This window comes from Heterodontus francisci, chromosome 31 (assembly GCF_036365525.1).
Source record: "Heterodontus francisci isolate sHetFra1 chromosome 31, sHetFra1.hap1, whole genome shotgun sequence".
NCBI classification, from domain to species: Eukaryota; Metazoa; Chordata; class Chondrichthyes; order Heterodontiformes; family Heterodontidae; genus Heterodontus; species Heterodontus francisci.
In genome coordinates, this window is record NC_090401.1 from 36629975 (window position 1) to 36647099 (window position 17125).

The following is a 17125-nucleotide window of genomic DNA, read 5'->3' on the forward strand; positions in this document are numbered from 1 at the left end:
TTTGGAGAAGGAAGGGGTGTCTTTCATCATTTTAACGCTGAAGACTCGTCAAAAAAAAAACAATATGAGGAGGATTTTAAACAAAATCCACAATTCCGGTCCTCCATCTCCGCAATAAAATCCGCACATGTTCTAAATACCTTCCATCTGTGATTTCTAAATCAGAGCTGGGCTTCGCCGCAATAGTGAATGGTTCCCTCCGCAGATTAAACTCTCCCCATCCACAGATACATGAAGCCCCGTTCTAAACCCGCATTGTTATCTCGAGTATTGATATTACTCCGGCTTTATACACTGACATGACTGGCCTACCGTCCAGAAAGGTGTGTCGCTGTTTATCGCTTTCTGCTCAGGTCGGATCGCAGCTTTGATCAGTTCCAAGAGCGGAAATACATCACACATCAACCTCACCAGTGGCAGTGCAACATGTATGAGCCGCTACACAGCGCTAACTCTGTCACTCGGAGCCTATACCGAAAGCCTCCACTATATAACACCGGGACCATTGGTGCATTAGCCACTCAGTCCTACACAGGATCCTTCATTCATCAGCCAGAGCTAATACAGGGCAGGGGGAGCTACCTACCAGATGCCAACTCTCCAGGATTGTCCTAGTCTCCGGGAATTAAAGATTAATCTCCAGACTCTGCTGCTAGTAACCCAGGAGAAAAATCATTGGGACATTTTTTTTTCATTTCGTTTGAGCAGTTTTAGGTTGGAAACGGACCAGTTGGGTGATTAAAGAGCTTGTTTACATTCCAATTACAAAGAGACATTGATAAATTAAGTGAATGGGCAAAACAGTGGCCAATGGATTTCACCACAGCTCAGTGTGGGGTTATCTATTCTGGAGCATAAAAAGATGGATCCCAGTATTATTTAAATTGTGAAAAGCTAGGAACAGATTTAAGCGTTCACGTACACAGACCACTAAAATGTTGTAATCAGGTATAAAAAATTTAAAAATTTAAATGAAAAAGTTTAGCCTTTATAACCAGAATGTAAAAGCGAGGATATTTTGTGCTATACAAAGCCCTGGATAGATCTTGTAGTTTGCTGCATGTTCCAAAATTTATCATCCAAAAATTCTAACTATCGAGCAAGTGGTGCCACTCGCCACAATAGGTAGACTATATTTCAAGGATAGTCATGCTGAAACACTGCTAAAGGCAGCAAGATTCACATGGCTGGGTCTCATAATGCCTTCAGCCAAGTGCCACATCCACCCAATGCATCAGTAGTTCTCTTCGCAATACCCAACAATCGGCATTAAGGTCTGTACCAACTCAATAATAGATGCCAATCCTTTGATCTTATAGTTGTTTATCCTACACCATCAAAAGAAATAAAGTGGAAACAAATGTAGTTCATTAAAAGTGACTACTGTCAGTAGCTAACTTTTGACCTTGGTGCTTTGCCCACGGCAGCAGCAAGCGAGGTGGCTGAGCTAGGTGTCAATCTTAGGTTTGAGGTAACCCTATACCTTCTTGTGCTGGATCATGAGATGCCTGGCAGCTGTTTCCCTCCAGTGCTGAATTGGCTGGCCATTCTAGCCTGCCTTCTGGTGCACCTATTATCTATTGGAGGGGGTGGGGTGTTTGGGTTACATGCAGTGTTGCTCTGAAATGCAGCAGCTTAACTCATGCTTATTCAATCATGCACTTGCTGCTGGGTGCTCCCTGAGTATGCCTACTGATCTATATGGGGCTAAGCTTCTGGGCAACTGTAAGGATAGTGCAGATCTCCATAATATTTCCACCTGATCCTAGCATGTTTAAATAAACAAAACAAACAGCTCAAGATTGGAGCTAAATGAATCTATAGCAGCAGTCCAGGTATTCATGAAAGTTACTGGGTTTAGAATCTCAGCCATTGGGAGTTTTGCAGCAGTTGGTCGGAGTTGCCACATTTCCATGTTGTTACGAAAGTACTTCTGTGTTTTGTTAAATATATTTTTTGAGGATTCATTTTTGAAAGATCGAAGTAATGTTAAACTTGAGGGTTTTAAAAGGGGGTCATGTAAAGGCCACTTGACTTTGAAAAACAGTCCCTGGAAATATTTTTAAAAGGGGCACTGAGAGTTCTTGTGAGGAAAACAAGCCTTTCCAGGAAACCACCTGACTTCCAGCTCAATAAAAAAACAGAGAACTTTGGACATCCGGAGAAGTTGTTAACAAAGAAGTGACAGATCAAGATTGATAGAGGTCAAAAGGTTGACCTCCTGCTATCGGTTTCACTTTTGAATTGTTTTGAGTTAGGGTTGAACTGTATAAAAAGGGAGAGAACTTCCAAGGAGGGAAAATAACTTCCAAGGAGAGAAGAGAACTCTCAAGGAAGGAGAAAAGACCACAACTCATTTCAGCTTTCCAGCATCTCTCTAAAAGATCCTGAGAAGTCCACTGTGTCAACTCATCATGTCTCCTGTCTTTGACGAAAAGCCTGTTAAATTAATTCTCAATGCTGCCTGAAAAGAACTGCTGTAAAAGACCCCAGTGACCTGTCTATGTGTACCCGGATGCCTGACTGTATGCCAGTTTTAGATCACAACATATCTCACCTGCTGCTTCTTCAAGAATGAGCAAGTTATCAGCCCATCTTTTTTGTCTGTAGTAGAGCTCTAAAAACAATAAATCCTTTTTTTTCAGTTATGTATTTGTGTGTGAGTGTGAGGGGCTAAGATAGAAAGGGAACTTTAATAATTCAATCTGTGTGTTTACTTCATTACTGGTTATGTCTTGTTTTATAATAAACTGATAATTTTGTTGTTTATTAAAGAAATCTGGTTGGTGTGTTTTATTCTGGGATAAAAAATAGAGTCTATGATTGACTATATCGGTAAGTGGGAAAAAATTTAAATATATGTTGTGACCCGTGGAGAAGTGGAACTAAAATAAACAGTGTACTCCTCCCGCCTTGGTTGTAACAATGTAGACTGCAGTTTTGTTAAGGAGTCAAACACGACTGTACGTAAATGAGGAATGAACTCTAACATGGTTATTGCCAGAACTCACAGGGCATTTTACAGACCCTAATGATATCAATGAACATAAGTGTTCAAATTCAGTACTCAAATTTCTTCTTTTAAATGCAGACCTGGTGAGATCTGAATTTTATTGGCCTGAAACTGAAGAAGGATGTTAGATGGTCCTCTAGTCAGCTGCTTCCTGCTCCTCTTCTGCCACTACAAAGCTGCTTCTGCTCAAGCTCCTTATACTCTGTATGTCACTTAGTGCACCCACCTAAAACTGATCATGGAAGTACTCCAGCATTGACATACCTGTGCTGGTGTTTGCTGTCAAAGGAGTAAATAAAAGATGGTGCCTGTGGCTGGTCCTTAGGGTTTAATTAGAGAAATGAAGGGGAAGCCTATGTTGGAATGCTAGCTGTAAATTACCCCTCCAAACAGAGATGGCAGAGCTAGCAGTGAGGCATGGTGATGTGTTGAAATGTATCTGAGTGAGTAAATAGATGAAGAATAAGAGAAAATGCGACTAGCCTTGATTGCCTGTTTAAATTGACTCAATGTCCTAAAACAAAAGCAGAAAATGCTGGAAATGCTCAGCAAGTCAGCCAGCATTTGTGGATAGAGAAAAAGACTTAATGTTTCAGGTCTACGACCCTTCATCACAGATGCTGCCTAACCTGAGTATTTCCAGCATTTTCTGCTTTTATTTCAGATTTCCAGCATCCGCAGTATTTTGCTTTTATATCAATGTTCTAAAGTTAGGGGACCTCTTCCTGTTTGGGTTGTCTCCCTTCTGTTATGTTCTGTTACGCACTGCCTTGCTGAAGCAAAATGTTGACATGTACATGGAGAGACAACCAAATATAGGCCTGAATTTTAGAGGCGGCGCGCTTTCAACTTGGCGGCCTTCCGACACGGAAATGCCGCCGTGGAGCCTCCGCGATATTACACGGGGGGGTCATTTAAGTGGAGGGGTGGAGTGGCCGTACCCGATGACATCATCAGGGGTGGCCACCACGTCCCCGGCAACGACGTTCACGCCACTGCACAGGCACCAGCGCCATTTATAAAGGCTTTAAGCCCTTAGATGAAGTTTTAATTTTTAAAAGCAAAGTAATCGCCATTTTTATTAAACAGGTAATAAAGATATGGAGGCCCCCCCCCCCACCATGATCATTTCAATTCCCCAAAATAACCAAAACATGCCTTTTCCTTGACCCGAACTTTACCCCCCAAACTGCTAACATTTTTTCCTATAACCCCTTCCCACTATCACCACATCCAATAAAAATTGATTGCCCCGCCCCTTCACCTGTCCTGAAAATCTTATTCCTCCCCCTTCCCACCACATTCTTGCATCAGAACTCCCTGTGAAGTTCCGAAGATGCACGGGGCATGTCTGGTGGCCGTAAAATCGGCATGGGTTGGCTGCCGCCTGCAGGTAAGTATATTTACATCTCATTAATGTTAATTTGCATATGGAGATGAAGGGCCTGCCGCCAGGCGATGGTGGGGGGGGGGGGGGGGGGCGCACTGAAGTCCCCCCGCCGCCGGTAATATGCAGCGACCCCTTCTCGATGTCGCAGGCTGAGGCGGGCCTCTCCCCGCAGAATTTTAGCCCCCGCACTACATCCCGCTGCATCGAGGGGCCAGTAAAATTCAGCCCATAGATTCTGCATTGCAGCTAGTATGTGAATAACTGACCACACATCATACAGACAGATTGTGTTGTAAGACTGTTTTATGTGCTCACATTTTTAAATAGTAATACAACAGTTCCAGTCTGAAGAGAGTAATGAACAGTAAAGGCCTGCTACCCGACCCGAACCCCTATTATATTTTTAGAATACTTTACTGTATCAGTAAAAAGAGGATCGCAAATTGAAGGTGAGATCCTTGAGAGGAGAGAAGTGGAAAATGGCCAGGGATACTTACCAAGAACTTAGTTTTGATGTTTACGAGAAAGAATATTGCGGAAGGAGGCAACTGTTGAATTGTTTAATAATGAAATGAAAAATATTATATAAAAAAGGAGAATATTGGATAAGTTGATGAATCTAAAGGAGGACAAGGTGCCAGCATCTGACGGGATACATGCAAGGATCCTCAGGGAATTGCGGGGGAAGAAATAGCAGAGGTCCTAGGAAGTATATTGCAGGGTTTTACAGAGAAAGGACGTGTGCCAGAGGACTGGAGTATGGCCAATATGTTACCAATTTTCAAATGACAGAGTTAATCCCCATCAGATCAAACTAGTATCATCTAACACAGAGTGCTGTTCCAATCACATCAGTGGAGGGCAAAAACAAGTTGCTTTTCAGCTATCCACGTCATTTTTTTTTTCCAAAAATACAACAGCGAATTTCAAAAGTGTATAGAACCTAGACTGATTTTTATATCATGTGTAACAAAATATTATCAAATAAAAACATTCTGGAACATGAATTAAAATAAATAATTACAGCCAGTCATTGACTTTCAAGTATTGTAGATCTGTATAGAATTTTCATAATTTTCAAATGAATTTTGTTTTGAAGCTGACCTGATAAAAATGACGAGGACTATTTCTACTTCTTTCCTATAGCAGCCAACTCAACAGAAACTGTACATGAAATAAACCTGGAAATTATCATGACCTATTTGTGGGACAAAATTTTACCAATCCGATTTATGGTTATGATTTATGATTTACGTTGACGGCAACTTACACCAAAATTTCCTGACAATCTCATGAATACATTCTGGAATGCAACAACCAGCATAAAACAAATGCAAATCAACAATCCGGGCCTTGAGGAAAGCGTGGAACATTTGTTAGCTTCTTTCTTTCAGTCTCTATCTTATGGATTTTATGGAAATTGATGTTTGAAACCATCAAAAGATTATTTATGCACATTAGAAACAGCGTGTTTAAGAAAATGCAATTGTGGAAGATTTTCTCTCTTTAATATAACAGGTTCTGATGCCAGGAGGAAACATTCAAAGATGTAAAAACTAAAGTGCAGGTCTCAGCAAGATGAAACCATAGAACTGCAGAAACTTACAACATCAGAGGCAGCAATTCAGCTCATTGTACCTGTGCTAGCTCTTTGAAAGAGCAGACATGCTTAGTCCCACACCCCACTTTTTGTCCATAACCCTGTAAGTTCCTCAGGTACCTGTGCAATTTCCTTTCAAAATTATTTGTGGGATCAGCTTCTGTAAGGCATTTGGCTATCTCTTGTATTTCTGTTATGCTGTAAGACATGTTTAACACCTCATGCATTTCTGTTTATAAGTAAAATGTAACCAGTTGTGCTGTGGACCAGCATATGGGGCTCACCAGGTGGTATGAACATGGAGTGTGGAGGACATCGGGGTGAAGGGAGAAGAATTCTGACTGAAGACATCATTGTTGGGCTCATATTGGACTTTTTTGTAAAAGACAGTTTAACTTTACAAGGGCCCACACACACAAACACACATACAGACGTGTCAGGACATGCCACTAAGGTGGTAGCCCCAGACTATTACAACATCAGACACTCTGTCTACAATTACTTTCATAGACAATGGCCTCTTGGAATATTTATTTTATTTTATTTATTTATTTAGAGATACAGCACTGAAACAGGCCCTTCGGCCTGCCGAGTCTGTGCTGACCAACAACCACCCATTTATACTAATCTTACATTAACCCCATATTCCCTACCACATCCACACCTTTCTCCTACCACCTACCTACACTAGGGGCAATTTACAATGGCCAATTTACCTATCAACCTGCAAGTCTTTGGCTGTGGGAGGAAACCGGAGCACCCGGCGGAAACCCACACGGTCAAGGGGAGAACTTGCAAACTCCGCACAGGCAGTACCCAGAACTGAACCCAGGTCTCTGGAGCTGTGAGGCTGCAGTGCTATGGTTTCCTTCTTACCTATTAAGATGCAGATATCACATTGTCAAGAAAACCTGCTATGCCAAATGAGGAATTTTAATTTATCGATTGGAAACTTACATTAAAATGTTAATGAAAAAATTCTACAGTTAACTTTTTAAAGACTGACAGCCAAGATGGCCACCACAATTTGCACCTGAAACACTTTGTACATTCTAAGGCATCCAAGAGGAGACACCTGTCTGATGCGCCTGTACCCAAAATAATGGCTTGCTCTATTGATTGAACTACCTGAGATTGCTTTTATTAGCATGACATTCAAAGCCGTCCTAGAACAGTAACATGAAAGGGTAAACCCCTCCAAGTGTAAATATTTGCTATCCTGAGACCTGAAAGAATGAAATTCATAAACTTAAATCTCATTAGAAGGTACCAGAGAATACACTGAGGCAGTCATGTGACTGTCTGTCCATCTCTGTGAAAGCTGGGAGTTTTCTCTTGGACAAGGCAGACAAGCTAGTGACTCAAACTGTGCAAAAGCCAGAAGGTCTCTCTCTCTCTCTCTCTCTCTCTCCAGAAGGCCTGGTGGGGCCTGTTAGGGCATGCGAAGCCCAGCTGCTGGTTTCTGGATCCAAGACAAAGGCACCAGGGGAAGAAATCCACCTACAAGTCTGTCTCCAAGAAAACCCTGAACCAGGTGGGCCAGCTAAAAAGTGCACCTCTACCAGCCAATTACTCCAAAAACACAACTTCAGCTGGAAGACAACAGACCTCACAGACTGTGTATTTTTTAAAAATTTGTTCTGGATTCTAATCCAACCATAATTCTACCCTTCCTCACTCTGTAATCTATTTGTGTGTGTGAATGTTTGCGTAAATGTGTAGTATATTTTTTATTGTTTTACTTAGATCAGGTTTAGATTTTTAAGTATAATAAACACATCTCTTTATTGTTTAAACTCAAGAAAACCTGTCCAATTGCTTCTTTTATGATCACAACAAAGGTGTGAGGTGGTAAGCACATCCACTGTTTAAAAAAGGAATAAACCATGTTGCGGTCAAAAAAGAGGAAGGACAAGAGGGGAGCCTGTGACCCCTTCCTCACCTGGCCGTAATGACATCCATTGCTGGTATGCACCTAAGATCCCCCCTGCTGAGAGAAGGATATGACCACATGCAGGTGGTCTTGCATAGCCATGGTGGGATTGATAAGGCACTGAAACCCAATTGGATGACTCATTTCAAGACATTACCTTATATGTCGAAGGACCAAGCTCAGTAAGGGGTATAAAGCCACAGCCCACAAGAATATTTTTGCTGCAGCCCGGAAAGTGGGACTTGGTCAGGCACAGGAAGACATGCAGCAGATTGTCCACCCCGGGAATGAGCTCCTATACTCGGGTCTAACTAAGCAACTGGTATAGTAAGTATATACTATTGCTCAGTGAGTTAATAAAGGTTTTCCACATAAGGTTGTATCCAGAGTTTGTTTCATATCATTGATACTCAGTATGGGGGCAGGAGCTTAGAGGGAAGTGAAACCCCCTGTTTAAGAGTCTTACACTTCCACCACCTTTTCAGATAGAGCATTACCGATCCTGACAACTCCCTGTGTGAAGGCATTTCTCCTCATTTCCCCTCTAGATCTTTTGTCAATGACTTCGACCCACTCACCAGAGGGAGTATATTTTCTGTATCTACTCTATCAAAGTCTTTCATCATTTTGAAAACCTCCTGTGAGATGACCTCTTAACATTCTCTATTCCAAGGAGAACAAAGTCCCTCATCCCTGGTAACATTCTGGTAAACCTCCTCTGTAGCCTCATATTAAAAAAAAATCACTGGAAATACCTGAAATAGTGACTTTGGGCCCTACTGCACCTACAATCCCGGCTGTACATTTATGCCCATTGTTACGGACAGATGGGAAATGGTGTGGGTGACTTCCACTTATCACCCCTCAACTCACCACAGATAGTGCTTTAAAGATAAAGTTTTAGTCCCTGAGTGTTTGAGGGCCAAATAAACAGACAAACAATAGGTTTTCTCGTAGGTTAAAAAAGATAAATATTTATTTTTTTACACAATAACTGAAAAATGTTCGTGACTTCACACATGCTCTCTCACACACACACACGCACACACACACACAAGAAAAGACAGAGGGGGAATTTTATGCATTTTATGCATTTTATGCCCTCCCCCGCAGTGGTTTGGAGGTGGGAAGAGCATAAAATCGGGTGGGATGATGGTGGTGGGGTGGGGGGGTGGGGGGGTGGGTGTTCTCGCCACCATCCCGCCTCTGCCAAAATTTAGTCTGGAGCAGGAAGGCCTATGAATGCCCTTCCCGGCCCTTCGCCAATTGAGGCCCTTTGCTGGACAATTAATCCCCAGTTAAGGGCCTTTCCCTCCACAGCTGCAATTAGCTGTGCGGCGGGCGGGAGAGGGTGGGGGGGGGGGGCTAGTGTGGCGGGGTGTCCTTTTTTAAAAGGCACAGTACCTGAATGAGGGACCCGGCATTGGGAAGTGGGTCCCTGCAGAGGGCTAGACCCCTCCCCCCCACGACACCCACCCCATGAGGCCCCTTCCGCCCTGAATTATCTGAGGCCTGGTTCATGAGACACTCCTCGGCCTCCAGTAGCTGCACCTGCAACAGCAGCCTCTGCGGCAGTTGCCAGCCTCTGATTGGCCAGCAGCTCTGCAAGGGCGGGACTTCCGGCAACAGGGTCCTAGATCCTGTGGAAGGCCCACCGCTGTCTACTTAAGTGCCTGACTGCCACTAAATTCGGTGGGCCTTCCGGAGAAGACACAAAGCGGGGATCTCAGTGTCAGTTTCTCCGGATGTCAAAACCAGGATAAAATTCCTCCCAGAGAGTAGAGGGTAGCATGCAATTAGAGTACGATTGTTGTGAAAGAGTTTGTTGTTGTAAAAAACTTTTAGGAGCTTTTTGGGAGGAAAACTTTTAATGGTGCAGGCCTGTATGTTCATTGTCTTGAAAAAGATGAAGTGTCGCAGGCTCCTTGAGGTTAAGCTTCAATCTGAAGTCAAGGGTGGAAATCCTGGTTCATTTTCACAGATGGGGAGTTCCAAAACCACCTTGCAATTTCTCTGGCTGCAATAGTTAAAAGATGTTATCAGCAGGGCACATGCTTAGCTGAACTGCCTCATAGCTGATCTGTTGGAAAAGGCCTTCTCTGGCTGTTCTCCCCCTCTCTCTCCATAGGTATATTTTTAAAGGTAGAAACCTGTCAGGTTGGAATGTTGATCAGGTGACTGAGGGCTGTCTCCCCTGAAGTGATTCATACAAGGTTCCAGGATACGGGAACCATTGTTGCACTATGACATCGGAATGTGGTCCATTTTGATAAGTTGGTGTTATTTCACACCTATTATTTTCGCCTTGGCTTCAAAGTCAGTCTGTCTGCAAAAGTCTTTGTTAGCTTCATTCCTGGAGTTGTTAGCATGGAAAGGGATGTTTTCCATTTCAATGTGTTTTCCCCAAAGCTCATCCAGACGTGGATAATGGGTTTCGTCTTCAACAGACAAACATGTTTATTGACAGTACAGGAGGGGTCACCTGACCTCTACTCCATTTTGTCTGTGGCACAAATGTGTTCATTTATGTAGTTCAATTCAACAGTTGACTTTTATTTCATAATTCCTCCAGTTCATTTCATATTTCATCACCATTCCCTTCATGAGCGTGACGCCATTCAGAGTTGATGTAAATGCAAGAAATTACTGTTCATGTGTTTTTTTTGTACTGGGTGGAACTGTGTAAATTTGCAGCCAAACATTTCACTGGCCTGATCTTGGAAGCAGCACAGATGATCGAGGAAAGTTATACATAGCAATATTTTGGTGTGAAACCCAGCATAAATCCATTTTGCAGGAATCTCCTTGAATAAAAATGTTATGCAGTAGTTATGCTGAAAAAGTCCAGGAAATTCTGGATCATAGATTACCAATGAATCTGTATGTGTATGCTCAAGTTTCTGTAATAGGTTGTATTGTGCTAAAGCAAAGGGACAGGAGAAAACTGTAGCCATGTACTAGGCAGTGTGAAATTGCTTCACAAGCTGTTAAAACTTGGGTTGGCATTGCTATAGCCCATTGGCCAACTGTCACTTATTGTTTCATCCGAACAGGACAACAAAGCCTAATGGAAGAAAGGCTAAGGGTGTAATTCTAGCCCCCAAACGCAGAGGTTTGGGTTGGCTGGGCAGTTAAAATGCTAAACATCTGAAACAGAAACTCAGCCTGCCTCAAACCCAACCAGTTCTCATTTTAACGGAGGTGAGACGAAGAGTGGGTGACCAATCTGCTCCCAAGAGGGGGCTCAGTCATTCTTGTCTTCACTTCAAAAAAGTTTCCACTTTTAACCAGAATTGACCAGGTTTCTTGGGCCTCCGACTTCATTTGTGCTCATAAAAGGATGTCAGCACTGGCAAATGTAATTTTTTTCACTTTTGTGCCCAGTTCCAGTAAGTACTTTTCATTCTGATAAAGATTTGCTGGTAGAGATCCAGGGAAGTCTTTTTTTCTTATCTCAAACATTTTCAATTACAATGTTCCTGCATCTTTGCTTTCCCTTGGCCTTCATTTTAGGCTTTTGTTTACTTGCCTTAGCAATATTGAGCTTGCATATACCATCTCTAACAATCTCTACTACTGATTCCAGTTACATCAATCTGCACATGACCAGCCCTCAGCCACCTCAAGTAGTTATCAACTTGTGAGTTACCATTGGCACAGAAGGGTAGGACACCGCAGAGTCAAATTTCTGGAACTCTCTATCTAATAACACTGTGCGAGTACTTTCAACATATAGGTTGCAGTGGTTCAAGAATGCAGGTCAGCATCACCTTCTTAAAGGCAACTAAGAATTGGCAATAACTACTGGCCTTGCTAGCAACGTCCAACTCCTGAGAATGATTTTTTTTGAAAGATAGGATTACTGCTCCAAGGCCATTACTAGCTACAAATTACTGGTCTTGGCAAGCGGTCACACACTCCTTTATTCATTTATTTCACTGAAAGCACCTTCCCAAATTATTCTTCTTATCTGTCATCTTTATATCTGTTCAAAGACTGGAATGAGAACGAGTTACTCAAAGAAATGATAAGCATGAAAGGGTTAGCAACAATAATTGGTTGTCTGACAGGACAATTTGGAATTGCAAAAAAAAAATCTAATATTCCTTCACACTTTATTTCAACTTTGTTTTGTAATTTTACCAGTTTTCATTCTATGTTGGGATCCTGCTTCCCCACTTGCACCTTAAACTTTGAGAGTCAGACTCTTTGGCCTAGAAATTCAATTATGCCCAAAAACAGGTGCACATTGGGCTGCAAATGCCCGTTCATGTGATTGCAGGGACCACCTGATATTTCTGCTGGGAGCTCATTTTAGTTCGATTAGCGAGTGGCCAGCACTACTCACATTACTTATTAGCTGTGCACCTGTCTGGGTGTGGGGTGGGGGGGTGAGAAATCGGGGGCACTAATGCCACTTAAAGACAGCCTACACCTCTTAAAGGGTGCCCAGATTCTTTGATGTGGCTTTGGAGGCCCTTTTGCAGATGGTTGGCAAAAGGAGGGAGATCCTGATTTACCCCCATCCCCTGGAGCAGGAAATACTTCCAACTACTCCTGAGAAGATAGCTGGAGGAGATGGCTGAAGGTGAATGCTCCCAGATGTTAAATTCCAGAAAGCTTATTGTGGAAGGATACTGCTGGAGCCTATCTTTACTCAGTTTTGTATTTATTGTGCAGAGTAAAAGGAATATAACCATGTAACTCCTCACTCAGAACCCTCCACCAGTCTCAGTAACAGTCTCCTAATAAGTGCTCAAGTAAGACCCCAGTTAACATCCTCTACCTGCATATAATTAAACAGTTGATACACAATTAACACCAGGACCCGGCTGCAATGCCGAAAGAATTTCAATGACCTTGTCAGGGTTATCAAGGTAAGAATTCTAACTCTCAGCTGAATTGCTCTTTCCTCACTCTTGCACCACCTGCAGCAACACAACTCACAAACACTCCCTTCCCTCGCTTCCCTTCACTCTCCAGCAATCACAGCACCACACATCAATTCCTGCTCCTACTCACACATTCTGCACTTTTTACTCTTGGCCCTATTAACACCATCACTTCCCCACACCTCACATCCTGCACACAACATCCGCATTCTTAAAACAGTTCACAAGGTTACCACTAACACAATCTCTTCTTTCTTGCAGATGGTGGCACACAACATGAGGCAGTAAGGCTCCAGCAGTGACTGGAGGAGGGTGAAGCTGCCTACACATCCTTTCCGGACTGCTAGAGCAGCTCCTCAACTTGATGAAGCAAGTCATAGTTAGAGTGAGTTGAGAGGCTGGAGGAGATGTTCCAAAAGGTTTCTTCGCGTTTTACCCTCTTTTTCTCTTTTCACTTCGATCTCATTCTACACACTCTTTATTACAAACTGCAGCTGCTTTCAGCAGCCAGCTATCTCTCTCTGTTTACCTTTAGTACTTAAAGGTAACCCTTGTAACTCTTTCATCTGCGGTGCAGAAAATGTCGAGGTTGTTGTGGCACTTGAGGAAGAGAAGGGCAGCCCTTCTGAAGACACACCCTCATTCAATCTGAACCTAGCAAGCACTAGCTCAAGAGACTGACACCTACATACTTTGGAGGTTAGGCTAGAGGGTTGCTTGGTTGTGGGGTCCTGCACTGACAGGGGCTTCAACTGCACCTCCTCACTCTTGTTCTTCAGCACACCTGTACAAGTTCAGAGGCGCAGTCCCAGAAGAATGGCAATGGCTCCATGGGAGAGGCACTTAATGTCCTTTCTCAGTGTGATAGCATGCGTGCTCCTCCACCACCCACCACCCACACCATACAGCCTGTTGGGACAGAGTGCTCTGGACAGCACTAAGCCCCCAAGCCCCAGAGGTACTCAAGATTGTCTAACACAACTATTTGAAGCTTTCAATGAAAGATCAGTGGCCTTCCATCTTCCATGCTGTCGCCTCTTTGTAAAAGCACCGAGATAGATAAACAAGCAGAGAAGACTGGTAATAGGGGTTGGTACAAGCATGGTACTTAATTCTGCAGTTGACTGTTATCCAATCATGAAGTGAACTCTTGTAGTATTCATTTTTTTCTAGATTTGGTGTTGGTGTTTATTGTTGTAGTAAAGTGAGGACAAGATCCATGAATCTGGACTGCAGGAAAGCAATCAGATGTTATGAGGACGCTGGTACTTAAGATAGCAGGACTATTGTTATATTGGGGAGGTGAGAAATGGTTCAGCTAAAGTACTCTAGTGTGAGTTGTTTTCTGAGAGCTCGGGAAGCTAGGAGGACTGGTGTTCAATGCTGCTCCTACTTTTCCTCCTCCTCCTCCTCTTCCACTGCTTCCTGCCCAGGTGAAGATATAGATTGATCCTCCTGTATTGCAAAATTATGCAGCATGAAGCACAGCACAAAGTAATCAGCATAAGACCCTTATTTTAAAATTATAATGAGGTGGATCAATACTTCCAGCGCATGCCCTGGTCTTCAGAGCACCTAAATGAATATAGTGGGTCAACACACCTCTGGCACAGGACTGCTAACTACACATTAACTGCCTTAGGCTCCTGTTTCCCGTCTATAAGATGGGTAAGGCACAATCCAACTTCTAGGGCTTTGTTTTTACAGCTGATAGACACTGCTCCCTATTAATTAGCTAGAGCTATAGAAACCGGTTATGAGTTACACCATGTAAGAGATATGTGTTTCAGTTAGGTCGTTTTGGAAATCAGTGAACAAGAATGTAAAAGTGAAGGGAAAATCATCCTTTAGAATCATAGAGTCAATAGAGTCGTACAGCATAGAAACAGGCCCTTCGGCCCACCGTGTCCATGCCGACCATAATGCCTATCTATACTAATCCCACCTGCCTGCATTAATTCCATATCCCTCTATGCCTTGCTCATTCAAGTACCTGTCCTCTTAAATGTCGCTACTGTTCCTGCCTCCACCACCTCCTTAGGCAGCTCATTCCAGATACCTACTATTCTTTGTGTGAAAAATTTACCCCTTTGATCCCCTTTAAACCTCCTCCCTCTCACCTTAAATCTATGCCCTCTAGTTTTAGTCACCCCTACCATGGGAAACAGACTCTGGCTATCTACCCTATCTATGCCTCTCATAATTTTATATACCTCTGTCATGAAAATAAGACATTATAGTTGAATTATTTCACAGTTTATTTCTCTCTTGTGAAGAGCAAGCTCTCAAAAATAAACCTCATTTGATACTCAACAGTCCTGTTCACCATTACAATCTTGTGATTATATCACCTAGTCACTCTAATCATCTGAAAATGTGGCCAATAAAACAATAAACAAGCTGGTTAACTGTCTTTTCATCAAGCATCAATGGGTCTTTTTCTAATATATGTCTGAAAATGTCCTATCGTTTAAACATCAAAAGACATCAAACATACCATAACATTTTTTGATTCAGAATAGCGCATCACATGAATTATCAGCTGTGTCTAGCTATCATTGGAATTTCAGACAATCAGTACTAGCCTTCATGGAAATATTTTCACATATAACCACATTGAAGTCACTGGCTTTCATTTATTTCCTTCTTGTGCGTGTTTATGTCCTGTCACTAATACTTGCGCATAATAATTAACCTCATCTGATTAGAAGTGGGCTGTGCAATTCAAGATGGAAATGAACTATATTTGTTAAAATTCAGTTTAAGACCTGGCACTTTTTTTGCATCCTGGATTACTTCATCTGCATTGCTATGAATGAAGATATCCCTTTGGAGAGCAGTGTGCACCACGTTAAATTGCATTACTCCATGTAGTTTCTATATTAAGAGTGCTCACTAACACAATAAGAGTGCACAATAACTTGTGAACAAACATAATGACACTTTAAGACAGAGAATTTAAAATTAGTAGAATACAGTTGTCTGTATGAAGCAATATTGTGGCTATATACTGATCAAATTAATGCAGAGTTTAACGCCTCACTGCCTCATAGTGATGTATACTCACCTGCCTGAACATGAGTCTACTGAGAGCTATTCAATTGCAGGGTTTTAATCTCCTCCACCTTTGTGCAATACTCGATGCTCAATTCTTTGTTTCAAAAATTATTGTTCTGTTTAAATCTACAATTTGGATTTTATGACAGACTTGATTCAGAGAAATTTCAATCTTAACTTAGTTTGATATTTCACTCTAAATAACCATATAATCCACACATACTGAAGAATAAAAGACGCACCTTGCATTCCAGATACTGGAACATAGGCTATCTCCAAAAATGACCATTCCTTTCATCATCAGATGATAGCTGCTTATTTACTTCAAGGAAACTGACAACGTTCAATAATTTTAAGTCCTGCAAGCATTTTATTTTTTAAAATTTATTTATTTAGAGATACAGCACTAAAACAGGCCCTTCGGCCTACCGAGTCTGTGCTGACCATCAACCACCCAATTATACTAATCCTACACTAATTCCATATTCCTACCACATCCCCACCTGTCCCTATATTTCCCTACCACCTACCTATACTAGGGGAAATTTATAATGGCCAATTTACCTATCAACCTGCAAGTCTTTGGCATGTGGGAGGAAACCGGAGCACCCGGAGGAAACCCACGCAGACACAGGGAGAACTTGCAAACTGCACACAGGCAGTACCCAGAATTGAACCCAGGTCGCTGGAGCTGTGAGGCTGCGGTGCTAACCACTGCGCCACTGTGCCGCCCCATTTTGCTATGCTGGACGTAACAACTAACGTTTATATAACATTTTTCAAGTATTGAAATGTTCCAAGATGCTTTACAGGAGAAGTGGTGGACACCAAGAAGGAAGTAGATTGGGGAAAGTCACTGCAAGCATGGTATAGAGGTTGATTTTAACAATGATTTTGAAAGTGATGAGAGAGGTTAATGAGGTGAAGAAATTTCACAGAACACTTCCACAAGGCAGGCGCATGGCAGCTGAAGAGTGTGCCATCAGTGAAGAATGGAGGAGAGGTACAGAGTCAAATAATGTAATAGGAGGCCTTGTGACTTGTAATCGCACTCAGCTCCTACCTCACTCAGAGCGTCAGCACAGATTATGTAACTGCAGTGCTAGACTCAAGCAAGCTCAGATGTAATATCCTCATTGACTTGAACAATCAAAGAGTGCAGTTGTCATTCCTTTCCTATGTGATGATGGGACTGTTCTTCCTATTTTATACAGAAGCTGCTTTTTCTTGCCAATAACCT

General features: G+C 42.4%; 1 protein-coding gene across 5 annotated transcripts in view; it reads right to left on the minus strand.

Moving 5' to 3' along the window:
- LOC137346968 (UPF0500 protein C1orf216 homolog) overlaps positions 1-17125 on the minus strand; it is a 129736-nt gene that overhangs the window by 19414 nt on the left and 93197 nt on the right. For 2 of the 5 annotated variants that reach the window (XM_068010931.1, XM_068010929.1), the window contains exon 1: positions 313-442. The exons of 1 other annotated variant lie outside the window; for it this stretch is intronic. The gene's annotated coding sequence lies outside the window, so the exon portion shown is untranslated. 2 more of the 5 variants (XM_068010933.1, XM_068010930.1) reach the window with 1 other exon arrangement.